Source organism: Cricetulus griseus, chromosome 4, assembly GCF_003668045.3.
Source record: "Cricetulus griseus strain 17A/GY chromosome 4, alternate assembly CriGri-PICRH-1.0, whole genome shotgun sequence".
NCBI classification, from domain to species: Eukaryota; Metazoa; Chordata; class Mammalia; order Rodentia; family Cricetidae; genus Cricetulus; species Cricetulus griseus.
In genome coordinates this window covers 190,911,721-190,930,558 of record NC_048597.1, presented here as the reverse complement: position 1 = coordinate 190,930,558, position 18,838 = coordinate 190,911,721, and the positions used below count along the sequence as shown (strand labels likewise).

The window sequence follows — 18,838 nt, the reverse complement described above, 5'->3', positions numbered from 1 at the left end:
TTGTCACTAACAAAAGAGCCAGGGGCCTGCTGAGCTGCAAAGTCTATTCTTGTCCACCTGTAGATAGATTCAGACCGTTTGATTGTCACTTAGATTTTGTTTCCCATAACCTCGTTGCAAGCTTGACCATAACTTTTTGTTGTTTCTTTCTTTCTTTTTTTTTTAGATTTATTTATTTATTTATTTAGTATACAGTATTCTGCCTGCATGTATGCCTGCAGGCCACAAGAGGCCACCAGATCTCATTACAGATGGTTGTGAGCCACCATGTGGTTGCTGGGAATTGAACTCAGGACCTCTGGAAGAGCAGCCAGTGCTCCAACCCTTGTTGTTTCTTTTGAGATGGGGTCTCATGCAGCCCAGACTGGCCTTGGACTTAATTCATAGCTAAGGATGACCTTGAACTTCTAATCCTCCTCCTCCCTTCCAAGGGCTGGGATTCAGGCATATCCTTCAGCATGGGATTTATAGAACCTTTTGGATGAATGTAGAATTCTGAGTTGACAGCTTTTTTTTTTTCTTCCAAGAACTATAGAGATAAATTTATTTTTCTTTACAATATTATGCATTTATTCATTTTAACTTTTTATATGTATGTATGTACTAGGTTGTAAATGTATTCATATGTGTGCAGCAGCCTGAAGAGGCTGGAAGAGGGTATCAGATCCCTGGGACTGAAGTTGCAGGTGGTTGTGAGCCACCATTTGGGTGCTGGGAACCAAATTCAGGTCCTTTTTAAAAGCTGTAAGCACTCGTAAGTGCTGAGCCCTCTCTCTAGCCCATCTTAGATAGTTCATTAGCTTCTGGTGGCCACAGTTTCAGATGAGAAATAGTGTATATTTGAACACACATGGAATGCATCATTTTTCTCTGGCTGCTTTCAAGATCTTACTTTTAGCAGCTGAATGTTTTGTGTTCAAGTGTAGCTTCCTTTGTAAATATCTTCAAACTATCCATTAAATCCCAATAAATTTCAAAAAACATTTTTGCTATCACATCTTAAATGTTTTTGTCCTTTCTCTCTCTCTCACTACATGTATGCTAAAACCTTCTGTTGTTATTCCACCAATTTAATGATATTTTGAAATCTTTAAAAAAAACTTGTCTAAGCCAGGCATTGGTGGCGCACGCCTTTAATCACAGAACTTGGGAGGCAGAGGCAGGTGGATCTCTGTGAGTTTGAGGCCAGCCTGGTCTCCAGAGCGAGTGCCAGGACAGGCTCTAAAGCTACACAGAGAAACCCTGTCTCGAAAACCAAAACCAACCAACCAACCAAACAAACAAACAAAAAAACTAAAAGAACTTGTCTACTAGATCAGATAATTTTTACTGATTCCTTCTGTTTGTCTTTTCATTTTATTTGATCGCTATTTAAGTTTATGAGTTCTTTTAAAGCATGTTAATTTGCTGTTAAGTGTTGAGTTGTTTTATTTTAAAATTTGCTTTAAAATTTTTCCCCAGAAATTTCTTTTTGAACGAAGCATGGCTGTTCATACCTGTAGTCCTACACTTAGGCAGTTATGGCAGAAGTGTTGGAGACTAGCCTGGGTTAAAGAATAAATTTCAAAATATCCATCCTGGTTACAAAGTGAGACCCTGACAGAAAAGGCCACAAAAACTTCTTTATATTTCATTTTATGTTTTCTACATTTTACTAACATTCTTTTATGTTTTCATTAATAGAAACACATTTTCTTATATTTCAATGATCAGAGTTTGAAAATTTATGTCTGCTGGGTATGAGTATCAATAATAGAGCACTTGTTTAATATGTGTAATGGTCTGGGTTTGATTCTTATGCACAATAGACAGATAGATAGATAGATAGATAGATAGATAGATAGATAGATAGACAGACAGACAGGCAGGCAGGCAGACAGATAGATCCATACCTGTTATTCATTTGGATTATTTGGGAGTTGATTTTTTTGTTTTGTTTTTTGTTTTTCGAGACAGGGTTTCTCTGTGGCTTTGGAGGCTGTCTTGGAACTAGCTCTTGTAGACCAGGCTGGTCTCTAACTCACAGAGATCTGCCTGTCTCTGCCTCCCGAGTGCTGGGATTAAAGGCATGGGCCGCCATTGCCCGGCTGGGAGTTGATCTTTTTTACTGGTCTTGCTTCTTGAAATTGGCCATGTTTTCTGGATTTTTATTAAACCCAGAGTTTGAGCAATTAAGGTCATATCCTGGGTGCTGTTGAATGTCACATAATTAGGAGTCTAGATTCTATTTCCCTGAGGATTGTTCTCACTCCCAGTGATGTATTTCCTCCAGCAAACAGTACCAACAAACAAGGACCAAGTCTTCAAATACCTCAGCCTGTGGCAGACTTTTCTCATTCAGAACAGCATATGTTGTGTTGAGAGACAATGAGGAGTTAGGTAATTGTAAGTATGCCAACAGGTAAAAAGAGGTGCAGGATTGGACTAGTCTGGCCCTGTCATTGGGGTGTTTTGGGAGGAGGACAGTGGGGTCTGTTTGGAGAGCATGGTTGTCAAGCAGGATACAAAGAATGAAGTTGGGTATGGTGGTACACACTGGTATACTGGGTACTCAGGAACTCCTTAGATTTGAGGCCAGCCTGGGCTACATCAAGAGACCCTGCCTCAAAAAGAAAAAAAAGAAAAAAGAAAACCAAAAACAAAATAAACACCAAACAAACAAGCAAAAAAGGAATCCTGAGTGTGACTGAGAGTTACAAAGCTGTGTTTACAAAGATTGTGCTGGCAGTCCTGGAGGAGGAGAGCCAGGCAGCGGGGGAACTTGTCTGGTACTGCACAGAGAAGCCCTTCTTCTCTCTTCTAGGCTGTCCACTGGGTCTGAGAGACAAGGATATGACAAAAATGTGGCAAGCATGACAAATATTTCCTCACTTCATACTTGACTCCCACTACTAGGAAAACAAAAAATGTCTTTCTAGATGTCCCCCCCCCCCTTGAATCTCCTTTCTGACCAAATAAAGAGCATGCCTCAGTGAAAGACAGTACTTCCCACACAGATGTATAATTAGACTGGCATTTTTGAGATAGGTTAAATGTATAATGAAACACTGCACACGAGAGGGAGATATTTGCACACTATCATGTTTTATTTTGCTTTTGAGCTAAGCAAAGACAGACGTTTGAAAACAACTTTTCTGCTGCAGTCCTGAACATAGAGAACCAATTTCTACAATTTTCCATCTTTGACATCTTTAGCAAACTGCAATGCCTGGAAGCTTCTGGAAGGCAGTGACAGTGGCTGTGGTAAGAGTTTCTACTCAGTATTAATATTACAGCATTTCTCCAGTTTGTTGTTGCTGTTGAGTCATTAGTGACCCCTGATAAATACTTGTTATGTGAATGCTGCTCCATCTTGGATATGAAAATTGATTGCAGAGGTTTGAATGAGATTATTTGATTTTGCAATTAGATTTATGACGTAGTTAAAAGAAAAAGAAAAGATGTAACCTGTACATTTATCATTCCCCAAACCATTCACCTCAGCAGTGGGATTTCTTTTCAGACCTTTCAGATCATGGTTACGACAAAAGATTACATTGCTTCATACTGGACATGTGGCTGGAATTAGAGCCAACAAGGCAGAAACAGCTTAAAAATCCTACATATGGACTCAGCCAGTGCTAGGCACTGTGTCAAATGCTGTAGCAACCACACAAGCAGTTGCTGTTATTCTCCTCATTGTACAATGAGAGAGCGATCCATGCAAAGAGCAGGAACGCAACCAAAGCCTTATATCTGGCGTATCAGGTCAAGCTAGGGCTAAACCCAGGGGCGTGTGAATGGAAAGCCCAATCCTAGCATCAGATGAGGTAGTGCACACTTATAATCCCATTGCTTGTGAGGCAGGAGGACAAGATGTCAAGATCAGCCTTGGCTACATAATGACATCTGAGGTCAGCCTTGGCTTCATGAGATCCTGTCTCATTCCTATTGAACAACAACTTTATTCCAACTTTAAACATTTTAAAGCCAGCCAAACACCACCACTAATCAGCCTTTCGCTTCTTTCATGCATGTTCTCCTTTAGATTTTGTCCATGTGCATTGATAATCTGTTTGGTTTTTACTACCTGTCCTACTGGCCTGGAACTTGCTATAGAGACCAGGCTGGCCATGAACTTACGAGGATCCTCTTGTCTACTTCCTGAGGGCTGGCTGAGATTACAGTTGTGAACCACTATGCTCAGCTTAGTGTCCTTGACTTAGACATTTTAATAACTATATACTATTCCACTTGTGGACCCATGATCACTCATTAAACCATTCCCATAATGTTTGAAATTTTCTACGCTGTAATTTTTTAACTTTTGTATGATTTCTTTAGGATTGATTTCTAGAATATACTGCATCAAGAGCAGAGAAATTAAAAAAATAGTGTATAATGTTTTAAGTTAACATTTTAAGTACAATTTTAAGCAAAGAGCATAAAAATGAAAATTAATATATAATGTTGTTGATAACATTTTAAGTATAAATTTTAAGACCAACAGGAAATCTGATTTTAAGTATTACAGTGTTGGACTGTTCTTGGGTTTTCAGTATTATCCTTGGGCTCAACGACACACTGGATTCACAGAGCTCAGCAGAGCTGCCCCACACATGGTTATGACTTGTGATAGTAAAAGGATAAAGATAAAATCTGCAGTAGGAGAAGGTATAGAGCTAAAGTCCAGAAGAAACCTGGAAACACAGGGTGAGAACAGCTGCTTTATATATATAGCCTTACCCAAACTGATCCTTTATGCCTCCCTGAGCAGTTTGTGTTTGCAATTTTGGACCCCAACCACAGGCCTTTTTTCTTCTTGGAACCGTGGAACCAATAACAAGACCAAGCTGATTGCAATAGGAGATGAATTTGTGAGTCAGCTTCTTGGTCCATTTGGGGTGTGTGTGTAATGGAGTGACAAATTTAAGGTAAAATAAATGAGGGGTAACCGTCAGGCATGGTGGCACATATCTGTCTGTGATCCAAGCACTAAGCAGACTGAAGCAAGAAGGTCAGGAACTCAAAACTATGCTAGGTTGCGTTGAATTCAAGCCCAGCCAGGGTTATATGAGACCTCATTCAAAAAATAATATATAAATGAAATAAATGAGGGAGGTAGGGAGAAATGTTCATTCTTTTATGGAAATTAGGACTTGCCCAGAAATTGGGGCATTGCCTATTTTCACTCCTGTGATAGTTGTTTTTGGTTGTAGTCATGGCAATGTCAACTGTCATGGCACCTGGGCATGTGTCACTCACTGAGCATGCAGATGTGTTACAATGAAGGAAGAGGTTGGTCACTGTGGCAGCCATCTTAGACACAGCAGGTTTCGACTAGCATACAGGCTATAGATGTCCTGTCTTCAAAGGCCAAGAAGATCAGGGCAAGGGACGAATTCATCTGGGTCACCCCTGAGTGGGATAGCATTCCCCTTTACCATTTGTTCCTTCTATAACCGTGGCCATCTAACATTCCTGTCTGTCTATCCTTCCCTTTCTCCTTTCTTGCAGGGGATCTGTCCCTCCCTCGTTCCATGTGGTCTGCTCTGGGCAGGTGGCTGCTGTTAGCTAGGTGCTATACTTACTAACTGGCCAAGTATGGTGCTGTATCCTCTAGGTCAGGAAGGGTTATACGATCTAGTTTTCGTAACCAGTAACATGCCATGGGACTTCGATCTGAACACCAAAGAGGGAAGTAAGTATCATGCTTTTCTGAGGCCGCTGAATGGAAAAACAGTTTTGGAGTTTTCCATGGTTGTATCCATCTTCTGTACTATGGAGGAAATCTTTCTGTAGGAAAACCCAGAGGTCCACACATAATGAGAAATAGAGGCACAATTTGAGGAGAAATAATACAGATACTTTGAGTTCTGTCTCACTGATGTCAGTGAGACATACCTCATTTCCCACACCTATTCTTTTCGGTTATATGAGTCATAAATCTTTGACTTCTCGTTTTTTTGCTCAATGGGTTTGTTGTTTAAAATAGTGCAAATAGGGGCCAGTGAGATGACTCAGTGTGTAAAGGTGATTGCCATAAAGCCTGAATACTTAAGTCTAATCCCTGGGACCAGCATAATGCAAGGAGAGAACCAATGCTTGAAAGTTGTCCCTTGACCTCTGCACACATGCCACAGGATGTTTGTCCCCTTCTCCCACTTTAATAAGTGTAATACACTTTTGAAAATAATGAAATGGCACAAATATTATTTTACGGTTTTGTAGTCAGGTGGTCTAAGACCAGGTATCAGCAGGGCAATGTAACTCTCTGGAGGCCATAAGAAGATCCATCTCCTTGCTCGTATAGGTAGTTGGCAGAATGCAGTTCCTTGTGGTAGGAATGAGGCCTTTTCCTACTGGCCTCATCTGCGGCACTCAGCTTTGAGAGCCTGCTCCTTCCACTTTCACAACAAGCAACCTTTCTGCCTGCATTGCTCAATCCTTTTTAGAGTATTTTGAAGGCTGCAGATACTGCTCAATAGGAGAGCACTTGCCTAGCAGATGCAAGGCCCTGGGTCTCTACTCCTAATACCACAGAAATACAGTTTTCAGTTGAAGCTTGTAATGTCTGATTTTTACATGAGTCTTCTTATTTAGTGTGCCCTTGGCTGTCTCAAATGAGAAGTAAAAGCTCTCCCGAGGCTTTTGGGAACTGCCCAAGAAATAACGATTAAATAGGTGGGTTAATGAAAAAAAGCCACTCATTCTCTCAGAGTCAGTTTTTTCTTTCTTCTTCAAAATTAGAGTGCTGAGCTAGAGGATTTCAAGGTCCTTTCATTGTATTTACTTTATTTTTCTGGTTTTGTTGAGACAGTGTCTGCCTTTGTAGCCCCTGATGGCCTCAAACTTGTGGTAATTCTACTTCCTCTCTCTCCCCAGTGCTGCTGTACTTGGCTTTTTGCTTTTACATTTTCAGATGCAGTTCCTGACATGATGTTTTGATTACCACGGCAAAGACTCATTTAAGAGTCACGATTTTGCTTTGCTTTTTGGCCTATGTAATCTTTCTGCTTTATAACATTTTTTTTAAAAATAAAGATACTTTTGTCCTTTTAAAATATTTTATTATTAGTCCAGTGGTGTTGGCACATGCCTTTAATCTCAGTACTCAGGAGGCAGAGGCAGGTGGATCTCTGTGAGTTTGAGGCCAACCTGGTTTACAGTGTGAGTTCCAGGACAGGCTCCAAAGCTATATAGAGAAACCCTGTCTAAAAAAATTATTATTGCCAGGCATTGGTGGTGCACACCTTTAATCCCAGCACTCGGGAGGCAGAGGCAGGCGGACCTCTGTGAGTTGGAGGCCATCCTGATCTCCATAGCGAGTGCCAGGAAAGGCTCCAAAGCTACACAGAGAAACCCTGTCTCGAAAAACCAATATATATATATATATATGTATATATATATATATTATTACTTTTAAATTATATGTATGTTTCTCTGTATGGGTTTGTACACCTGAGTATGGTACCTGCAGAGGCAGAAGAGAGTGTTGAATCCTTTGGCCTGGAGATATAGGCAGTTGTGAGCCACACAATGTGGGTGCTAGGATTCTCACTCTGGTCCTGTGGAAGAGCATCATGTACTCCCAGCCCCTGAGCCATCTCTCCAGCCGGCAGTATTGTTCTTTAGCATATTCTGCAAACTTTTATATCTATAAATATTTGAAAGATGAGTACAAAGAATTTCTTTCTATCTCCAAACTGCTATCATGGAACATAATATAAATGTCATCATGGAAGGAATGAAAGGGTCAAACCACAGAGGCAAACATATTTACCAAGCCAGAACACATGTAAGAGACAGTCAACAAAGAAAACGCATGGCAACCCAGACAGAGACACAATCAGTGACTTCTCAGAGAGGGAAGGGGGTCGCCTCTCAAAGATGGACTGGGCATCTTTTGTGACAGTCAAGGCTAGGTTCTTGGTCCTATCTCATGTACCAGTTTGTGTGGGGCTCATAGCTGGAAGTGTAAGTGAGCTCTCACTGTCTCATGAAGTAATACATATTATCCAGCAGTTGTCTTTCATGAGAATGATCCTTTGGGGTAAAATGCCACAGGTCATTTGGAGTTAGGCGCTGGATGTTTATAAAAGACATCACAGGTCACTGAGGTCAGGTGAAGAGAGGACGTTTCTACTTTATTTTATTTTTGCTTTATTTGTCTCTACAAATATGCATAAATAAAACTTGCATGTTAGATAGCTGATTAGGTCCTTGTGGATGGTCTTCTTCCTTATAATCACAGCCCATAAAGAAAAACCGGGCTTGGAACTGCCCAGTTCTAATTCCCGTTGTTTAGGATGCTGTATATCTGTCTGTATCTCATGGTTTCCTTCTGATTAGATTTAGGTCACATGTCTGCAAAGATGATTCTTAGTGATGTGTGCTCATTGCACTTCTCCCGGAGACTGGGGAAGGCAATTCTTAGTAACCAGTGATGCTGTGTGCTCCTTTAGGCAAGGTCATACAGCAGGAGGTTCTCTTTTGAAAGAGATTTTTTTTTTTTGCTATTTTTTTCTTTTCTCTTTGGATTGGTAAGCATTTCATGGGGTTATTCTTTGAGACTATGCAAGCATAGTACTGCCCATTCCTCTCTCCACCTTTTCTCTTTCTGGTGGTGATTGTACCCAGGGCTTTGCACATGCTAGGCAAGTACTCTACCACTGAGCTATAACCCACCCTCAACATGTAGCTCAGGCTGGACTTGAACTTTCTGTGTGATCTAGGCTTGTCTCAAAATTACCATTGTCACACCTGAGCTTCCAAAGTGCTAGGATAACAGTCAGGAGCAACCATTCCTAACCAAGTGTTTATATCTATTACTAATTATTTTTTTCTAATCACTTGTTACATTAGAGGCAACTTTCTGTGTGAGACAAGATCTCATGTAACTCAGGCTGGCTTCAAACTTATTGTATAGCTGGAGGTGACCTTGAGCTTCTGAAATTCCTGCTTTTACTTTCCAAATGCTAGGATTAAGGTAGAAGCCAACATGCCTAGCTAAATGGTTGTATTTTATTTATTTAATTAATTCATTAAATTTCTGTGGTGTATGTGTGTGTAGATACATGCATGAGGATACTTGGGCCTGTGAAGACTGGAAGACAATCTCATGAATTAATTCACTATTTTTTAAATATTAATTAATTAGTTAATTAATATTTTATGTGTATGAGCATTTATGCCTGCATGTATGTAAGTGCACTGCATGTGTGTCTAGTCCCTACAAGGCACAAAAGTGCACCAGGTTCCCTAGAACTGTAGTTAAGGACAATTGTGAGCCATCCTTGTAGGTGCTGGGAACTGAACCTGGGTCCTCTGTAAGAGCAGCAAATGCTCTTAACCTCTAAGCCATTTCTCCAGCTGTCAACTTGTTTTTTTGAAACAGGGTTTATAATTGGCCCAGAGCTTGCTAACTTAGGCTAGGCTTGCTGGCCAGTGAGTCCCAGGGACCCACCTGTCTGTGTCTCTCCAGCACTGGGATTATAAGTCTGCAGCACTGTGCCCAGCTGGGTTTTTTTGTTTGTTTGTTTTTTTTTTTTTTTTTTTTTTTGTTTTTCAAGACAGGGTTTCCTCTGTGGCTTTTGGAGGCTGTCCTGGAACTAGCTCTTGTAGACCAGCTTGTTCTGGAACTCACAGAGATCCACCTGCCTCTGCCTCTCAAGCGCTGGGATTAAAGGCGTACGCCACCAATGCCCGGCTGCCCAGCTGGTTTTTGTTGTTTTGTTTTTATCATGGACTCAGGAGATGGAATTCTGCTTCCAATGCAACCGCTTTACCTGTCACTTCTTGTGGAGACAGAATCTCATGTGTCCCAGGCTAGCCTTGAACTTGATATGTAGGAGGCCAGGCCTGTAATCCTTGCTACAGGATGCTGACATAGGAGGATCAAAAATATTTTTTATTATTTTAAATTGTACTTGAAATATAATTGCATAACTCTTCCCTTTCTTTTCCTTCCCCAACCTTCTCACTCCCTCTCAAATTGATGACCTCGTTTTCTTTGATTACTATTGTACATATGAGTATGCACATAAATATATAAATATAACCTGCTGAATCCATTAGTGTTGCTTGTGTGTGTCTGATTCAGGGCTATTGCATAAACCAATGAGGGGGCTCATCCCCCAGAAGTGATTAATTCTTCCTCTCTTAGCAGTGATTAGTTGCTTATAGTTCTTTGTCTAGGAGTAGTACTCTTTGGTGTTGCCATTGTTTAGGTCTTGTTTAGGCAGCCATGTTGTTTAGGTATGGTGTGTGTGTGTGTGTGTGGTCTAGAAGACACACTCTCCCAGTAGACTTCCTGGTCATCTGGCTCCTGCCACTCTCGTCTACAATGTTCCCTGAGCCTTAGGTACAGGAGTTGTGTTTATAGATGTATCTGTTGGGGCTGGGAACCCCACAATCAAATATCTCTGCATTTTGGCCTGTGTGATTTTCTGTAATGGTTTCCATTAGACCTTGCCTCAACACACACACACACACACACACACACACACACACACACGGAGTTTTAAAAGCTGGGAACATATCAGTGGTAAAGTATTTGCCTAGCAAATATGAATGTGGTCCTATGTTCAATCCCCAGTACTCAGGGTGGGGAAACAAACAAGATGAAAATGATTAAGCTGGGCAGTGGTGGCACTCGACACACAGGACTCAGTGTATATGGAGACAGTGAGACAGAAAATCATCTCATGTACTTAGAATAATATGGAATTGTATCAAGTCTTTATCTGTTCCACCAGCCAGCTCCCAAATAATAACACAGAGAGACTTCTTATTAATTATGAAAGCTCAGCCTTAGTTTAGGCTTTTTTCTAACTAGCTCATTTAACTTAAATTAACCCATTTCTGTCATGTGGCTCATAGCTTTTACCATCCAGCTGGCAACTCCCTCTTTCTTCTTCACAGAACTCTCATGGTCTAGAAGTTCAGCTTAAATCTATCTCCTGCCTAACTATCGACTGTTTAGCTTTTTTTGTTCGTTTTTTTTTCTTTTTTTTTTTGAGACAGGGTTTTTTTGTAGCTTTGGAGCCTGTCCTGGAACTTGTTCTGTAGATCAGGATGTCCTCAAACTCCCAGAGATCTGCCTATCTCTGCCTCTCAAGTACTGGGATTAAAAGAGTTTGCCACCACCGACCAACCCCGGTTAGCTTTTTATTAAACCAGTCACAGTGACATATGTTTACACAGTGTAATCAAATATCTTGCAGCAGGGAGTTGTGTTCATATGATGAATTAACAAAAAATGTGTACTTTTGGGAACAGATAGCAGTTGTCCTAATCTCCCTAGCACCTTCAAAAGGGGGAGAACAAAGCCCAGTGCTCAGTGGAAGGAAATCTACAAACATGGGATCTGGGCTTTGCTAGCTCATGTCCCTTAGAGTTCAGGAGAACCTCATGTTGTCTTGACTGTTGCTTTCAGTGAGTTGACATGGCACTTCATTCAGAACCTGCTTTGTAAGTCAGGAAGTAAACTAAAACTCCATTGAAAACTGACTTGTCCTTGCATGTTTGACCTAACTTCCTTATTGATTAACAGGAAGACATAAAAGGTAATGGGAAAAAACAAAGTGAATACTGAAACACATTTCATCCACACAAAGCAGGAAGAGTCTTCTGTGCTCATCTAGAAAACAAACAGAGGCTGGAGAGATGACTTGGCAGTTAAGAGTGCCTGCTGCTCTTTTAAAAAAAAACTAAATTTACTTTTTAGTTAATTACATTTTTTTCTCATTTATTTTACATACCAACCACAGCACCCCACCCCCATCCACTCCTCTTCTGTCTCCATTCAGAAAGGGGCAGTCCTCCCATGGGCATCAACAAATCATGACACATCAAATTGAAGCAGGACCAAGCTCCTCCCCATGCATCAAGGCTGGGCAATAGGCCGGGCAATGCCAGGATGGCATCCATCATATCCTTACAGAGGTGTACTTGGTCAAACTCCAGGCTGTGGCCCAGAGAGTAGTCTATCACACAGGGCAGCAATGCATGGAGGAATAGATTCCCCAAAGCCAGCTCAAGTGCTAGGGACAGGTCCTGATCTGTCCCTAGGAGCCCCACAAACAGACCAAGTTACACCACTGTAACATACGTGCAGAGGGCCTAGGTCAATCCCATGACCAGAGGACCAGAGTTCTGTTCCAGGTACCCACTCAAGTGGCCCACAACTGCCTGTGACTGCAGCTCCAATGGATCCAACACCCTCTTCTGGCCTCTAGGAGCACCCATACACATGTATCATGTATGCTCGCACTCACACATACACACACACACACACACACACACACACACACACACACAGAGAGAGAGAGAGAGAGAGAGAGAGAGAGAGAGAGAGAGAGCACTTCTGTACAGTTAAGGCAAAATGAACAGAGTGAAGAGACAGTCTGTACAGTGGGGTGGGGTGGGAAGGCATTGCCAGCTATATATATGACAGATGACAGGGAGGTAATATCTAGAATATGTAAAGAACAGAAAAAATTAAACATCAAAATATAAACAATCCAATCTGTAACTGGGCTAATGAATATAGATGTTTACAAAGTGGAGTCAGAGATAGGTTGATAACGGGTAGTTTATTGGGGAAAAGTACTCACACAAGGGAGTCAGGTTTGCACCTGAGCAGGACAGACTCAGAAATGCTTCCTAGTCAGCTCAGTCAAGCGAAAAAGAGCCACATCTGTGCCTCCCTCCTTCTTAAACCCTTGTTACATAACTCTGACCAGGCCCAAGCAGGCATGGTACCGCTTAATCAGGGTTTCTCCCTACAAATGAACTTAATAGACCTTTTAAAGAGAAAAAGTACAAATGACCAGTAAATATTTGAAAGAGTCCTTATCATCCTTAGCCATCAGAGAAATGCACATTAAAACTTCTTTGCAATGACATCTCACCCTAGTTAGAATTGCTACTATCAAGAAAACAAATGATGACATATGTCGATGAAGATGTAGTGACAGAGTAAGGCTGCTGCAAATTTGAACTGGAGTAACCTCTATGGAAATTGGGGTAGAAGGGCCACATGATCCAACTACATGTCTCCTGGGTATATATATCCCAAGAGACTCTTAACGTCCTGCTACAGATACTTGAATATCACTGTTTATTGCTGCACTATTGACAGTATCTAGGAAATGGAACTAGCCTAGATGTTCATTAATAGATAAACAGATAAAGAAAATGTTCATTCACACACTAAGAATACAGCACCAGAAAAGTTGGTCTTAGTTTTGCAGAACCCTCATTCTGTGTAGTTTGTGCACTTGTGTTTAGTGAACCCCAGAGTGCATTGCAGTCTGGTATAGTGCTGTGGAAATGGGCTAGTTAGAAGCTGTGCCATTTGGAAAGCAGGCATGTTGACTTAGGAAGGAAAACTGTGACAATACATAGACATTCTTTTAAAACCAGACTGCAGCTTAGCATTTGATTTCAGACATTTAGGTGTGTTGTGTTTCTGAGACCTAGCACCTGTATATTTGCAAAGGAATGGGACATCTATCTGTACATTCATTGGGTGTTTGAAAATTGTTCGTTTCCACCTTCACTATCTAATGAGTAAATGACTGGTTAAAACACTCTGGTACACTGCCTGCCTACACACAGACATGGTCAGATGGTGGCAAGGACAAAAGGATCTTTACAAATTGACTGAAGGAGAAGAACAAAATTTTTGTCATTGTCATCCCAGTCCCAGATGTTAAGGCCCCTCCCAAGGAAAGAAAACTCCCAAGGCAAGGCAAGGCATGGAGGTTTTAGCTGAATATTTTACACATCCATGTCTTGCAGTGGTGCTTTAAAGATCTGTGTAGCATATGAGAGACAGAGACTCTGTACAGATGGGGATCCCCACTTCTGAGTGCTGAGTGGGGCAGCCCTTCATCTGTAGCTTGAAATAAAAAATGTCAGAATTTATTTTTTTATATATTTTTTTTCCGAGGCAGGGTTTCTCTGTGGTTTTGGAGGCTGTCCTGGAGCTAGCTCTTGTAGACCAGGCTGGTCTCGAACTCACAGAGATCCTCCTGCCTCTGCCTCCTGAGTGCTGGGATTAAAGGCATGCACCACCAACGCCCGGCTATTTTTTATAATTTTAAGGAAGGTGAAGTTTGGGAACAAGATTTTTGAGTTGGCTTCTTCAGATCATTGATTTTAAGTGCAACTAGTGAAGATTTTATAGCTCAGATTGTATTTGTATGTAATTATTAACTAATCTGTAAATTGTAATAAATATTTACAATTATTAAAAAAAGAAAATGTGGTGCATACACAATGGAATTTTATTCAGATGTAAAGAAAATTTAAATTGGGCAAGATGGCTAAGTGGGTAGAGGTAGAATGGACTCCATAAAGTTGTCCTCTGACCTGCATGTGTGTGCCATGGCATGTAAAATACACACACACACACACACACACACACACACACACACACACACACACTACATTAAACCTAAAAGAATAAAAATAAAGTTAATGACATTTCCAGGAAAATGAATGTAAGTGGAAATAGTCATGTTAAGTACAATAAGCCCGGACTCAGAGTGATAAATATTGCATATTTTCTGTGAAGTAAGTGTCCTTTGTGTGTGTGTGTGTGTGTGTGTGTGTGTGTGTGTGTGTGTGTGTGTGTCTGTGTGTGTGGTGTGTCTGTGTGTGTATCAGTATGATGAATCTTGGAGTTGAGTATGGAGAGGAAGATGAATTGTTTGGTTTGTTTATGTTTTATTTTTTGAAAACAGAGACTACTTTTATTATTTCTCAGGGTGGCTGGAGCTGAAAGATGGAGGGTCTGTCCAGGACAATAAAAGTGCCCTCAGTGCATGTGGGCCATGTTACCAAGAAAGGGTGTCTTTAGGCATCCAGTGCAGAACTGGTCCATCCATAGGGGTGCCTCCTGATGCAGGGGTGTGCAGCATGGGTAGGAAGTGAATCCACCTGGTAGTTGAGCAAAGAGCTTAGAGAGGCTATGTAGAGGTTGCATAGCTCTGGAGAACTAGGTAGAGTTATGGAAGGTGTGGAAGATGTTCCAGTACTGATCACTGGCTAGGCGTTGGTGATGCATCTCAGTTCTTGTGGCTCCTTCATCCAGTTAGCCAGCACCTGCCTCCACCCTGCATCCTGATGAGTCTGCATGCACTCTAGCAACCCAGTGAGCACCTGCTGACAGGTCACAGAGGACATGTACTGTTCCGTGTTGACCATGTGGATCTCGAGCTCTAGCTCAGGGATGAGGACTCCTGTGTGTCAGCCATGCCACAACATGAGATCCACCAGGTCACTGTAGAGATGGTTACGGAAATGGAGCATGCACGGCCTTGCCATTCTGTCAGACAAAGGAAGTCAAACAGGTTTCTTTGCTGATAGATTTTGCCCTTTTCTAGGCCAGTGATATGGTTCCAGTAAGGGGCCCTTCTCTCCATTTTCACTATATCCTAGAGTATTTGAGCATAGCATAAAATAACCATCTGTATATTTCAAAGCATGTTCTATGTATGCAGTAATGTGAGGTGTGGGATTCTATAGCCCTGAGCAGGTATTCTGTCAGGCATTGTCAGAGTCAGGTTGATGAGGGACCATGCCATAGCAGATCAGACCCATGCTGCACATAGCAAAGGAGCCACCAGGTGGCAATCAAACACCATCCGTTGATGCCCAAGCAGGAAATGTATGCAAATTAGTGTACTAAGTGTATATTGGCATAAAAAAAAAATCAATTTTGTTGAAAAAAACCGTACTGAATTTTAACATCATATGTGGATGAACTCTAATTATATAAACAAATTCCATTATTGGAATCCATCCAAACCAAAATAAAATTTCATCAAGTTATCTGTCATGCTTTTTTTCCTCTTGTATGAAGAAAGTGAGAGAGGTTGACTGGGAAGGAGAGGATTATACAATGAGAAACTGAGGACAGGGCTGCCTGATGCTTAGATCCACCTCCCCTGGAAGTGTCCTTGGAGGCTTCTTCTACCCAGAGGCTGGCTAACTTACAAACTCCTTCCCAAGAAGTTACAGGCATGGTGATTCATGCCTGTAATTCCCACCTCTGGAGGCAGAGGCAGGAGGATCACCACAACTCTGAGGCCAACCTGGTATTTATATGGAGTTCTAGATCAGCCTGTGCTACACAGCAAGACCCATATCTAGAAAAAGAAGGAACAAAATCTACATACACTAAAGAATCAGCACATCAGCACAGAGTCCATAGTGGTACTCCAGAGAAAAGGCCAGGCCAGGCGGAAATGGCTGCCTGTCATCTCAGTACCCTAGAGCTTAATGTAAAGATTCAGGCATCATGCTGGCCTGCCCCTGTCACCTGGCAGAATGCACTCAGGCAGTACCCTGGTCAGCCCAGGGTTCCATGGTTGCATAGTCTGCACGCAGGTGCAAAAGACCCTTTTAAAAGAAAGACCCCCACCTACTGATGTCCACTTATGCTCTTTATGTCTCTTTACCTCTTTTCTTTTCCTCTCCCGACCCTTTCCCTTTCTAATAAAACTTCTCACTTAAGCTCTGTCTGCCTGACATGGAATCCTCTAAGGTCCCCCACAGGCGTTATCATAGAGGCAGGAAGAAATGGCTGCCTGTAATCTCAGTACCTGAGAGCCTGAGGCAGGAGGATTAGGAATTGGAGAACTTGAGCTGATCTCGTTTTTTTTTTTTTTAAATGAAGAAAAACAGAAAGAGAAAGAGGAAGGAAAAAACCTTTTCTCCATAGAAAAATGGCAAGAGTTGTAAAAGAATGCTATAATTTAAAAGTAACCATTTTTTGCTGGGCATGGGATTGTACACCTTAATCTCAGCACTGAGGAGGAAGAAGCAGGAAGAATTCCAGGCCACACAAAATAAACTACAAGGAAGCCAATACTCTCACAAAATGTGGAGAACTATGAATGTGAGAATATACTAATTTTCTAGAAAATTATAATATTTGTTTGTTTCTTCGTTTTTTCAAGACAGGGTTTCTCTGTGGCTTTGGAGGCTGTCCTGGAACTCACTCTTGTAGACCAGGCTGGATCGAACTCACAGAGATCTGCTTCCCTCTGCCTCCTGAGCACTGGAATTAAATGCATGTGCCATCACCGCCCGGCCTAGAAAATTATATTTTTTACTCTCATACTTGTAAATATATTTTAGATTTCTATTTCTATTTGTTACTTGGTGTGTGTGTGTGTGTGTGTGTGTGTGTGTGTGTGTGTGTGTGTGTGCGCGTGCGCGCGCGTGTGCGCGCGCACTCGCAGTTGTGGAGTTCAGAGGATAACTCTGTGGAGCCCATCTCCCTTCTACCTATATGTGGATTTTGGGAATCAAACTCAGGTCACTAAGTTTGCACAGTAAGTGCCTTTACCCAGTTACCTGTCTTGCTGGCCTCAATCTTTTTATTATTATTATTAATTAGTTAATTAATTAGCTTGTTGTTTTAACTTCAGTACAGTGGTTGCACCCTAATCTACTGTTATTTCAGTAAACAATTGCAACTCTGCAGTTAATGGCTTGCTTCTTTAGCAGCAAGCCTGGCTGCCCAGGCTGGAGCCTGGTGGGAATTCTGTTCCTGCAGGAACCGACCCTGTGACTGTTGCTAAAGGTAGCTTTAACTAAATCTCTATCGTTGTATTTATAAACACGACTCAATATGCAAAGACTAGGGTGAAAACCTGTGAACTCAGAGGCTGAGTAACTGATAGCTATCCCTCTCTCCTTGCTGATGTCTCCAAAAGAGACATCAGCTTCGTTCTGCCAAACCAGAAAAAGAAACCATCCTGAGTGAGGTAACCGAGTCACAAAAAGACAAACATGGCATGTACTCACTCATATATGAATTTTAGACATAGAGCAAAGGATTACCAGCCTACAATCCTCATCATCAAAGGAACTAGGAAACAAGAAGGACTCTAAGAGAAAAATGCATGGACCCCAGAGAATGGGAAGGGGCAGGATCTCCTGAGCTAATTGGGAGCATGAGGGTAGGGGAGAGGGAGCTGGCAGAATGAGAGGAGGAGAAGAGGAGGGAATGGAGAAGCAGAAAGGTTGAGTCGGGGGCAGAATAGAGGAGAGCAGAATGAGAGATACCATAACAGAGGGAGCCATTATAGGCCCGAGGAGAGATCTGGCACTAGGGAGATTTCCAGAGATCTACAAGGATGACACCAACTGACAATCTAGGCAATGGTGGAGAGGCTACCCTAAATGTCCTTCCCCTATAATGAGACTGATGACTACTTTATATGCCATCCTATATCCCTCATCCAGTGTCTGAGGGAAGCAGAGGCAGACACCCACAGCTATTCACTGAACGGAACCCTGGAACCCAGTTGCAGAGAGGGAGAAATGAAGTTCAAGGGGGTCAGGACCACAGAAACAGCTGGCCTGAACAAGGGGGAGCACATGGCCCCCAGCCTGCTGCTGTCTGGGAGGCCATCACGGGTCTGATCCAGACCCCTGAACATGGATGTCAATGAGGAGGCCTCAGCACTCTATGGGGCCCCTGGTAGTGGATTAGTATTTTTCCCTGGTGTAAGAAGGGACTTTGAGAGTGCATCCCACATGAAAGGAGGGCCTAGGCCTGGTCCAGGATGATGTGGTAGACTTTGGGGAGCCTCTGTGGAGGGCCATAACCTCCCTGGAGAGCGGAGGGGAATGGGATGGGGGGCTGGTGGAGAATTGGGGGGAGGGAAGGGAGAGGGAGAAGGGATTGACATGTGAAGCAAGCTTGTTTCTAATTTGAACTAAAAAAAAGAAAAAAACCTTTTAGACCTATGCTGAATTATTAACATCACAAAGTAGCTAAGATGATAATTTTAAAGCATAAAATCAAAACTAGCCCATCTTTACTTATATTTAA

General features: G+C 41.9%; 1 pseudogene; it reads right to left on the bottom strand.

Moving 5' to 3' along the window:
• Positions 1 to 14,806: 14,806 nt before the first annotated feature.
• LOC113835206 lies at positions 14,807 to 15,413 on the bottom strand (annotated as a pseudogene).
• Between the last annotated feature and the right edge of the window lie 3,425 nt (positions 15,414 to 18,838).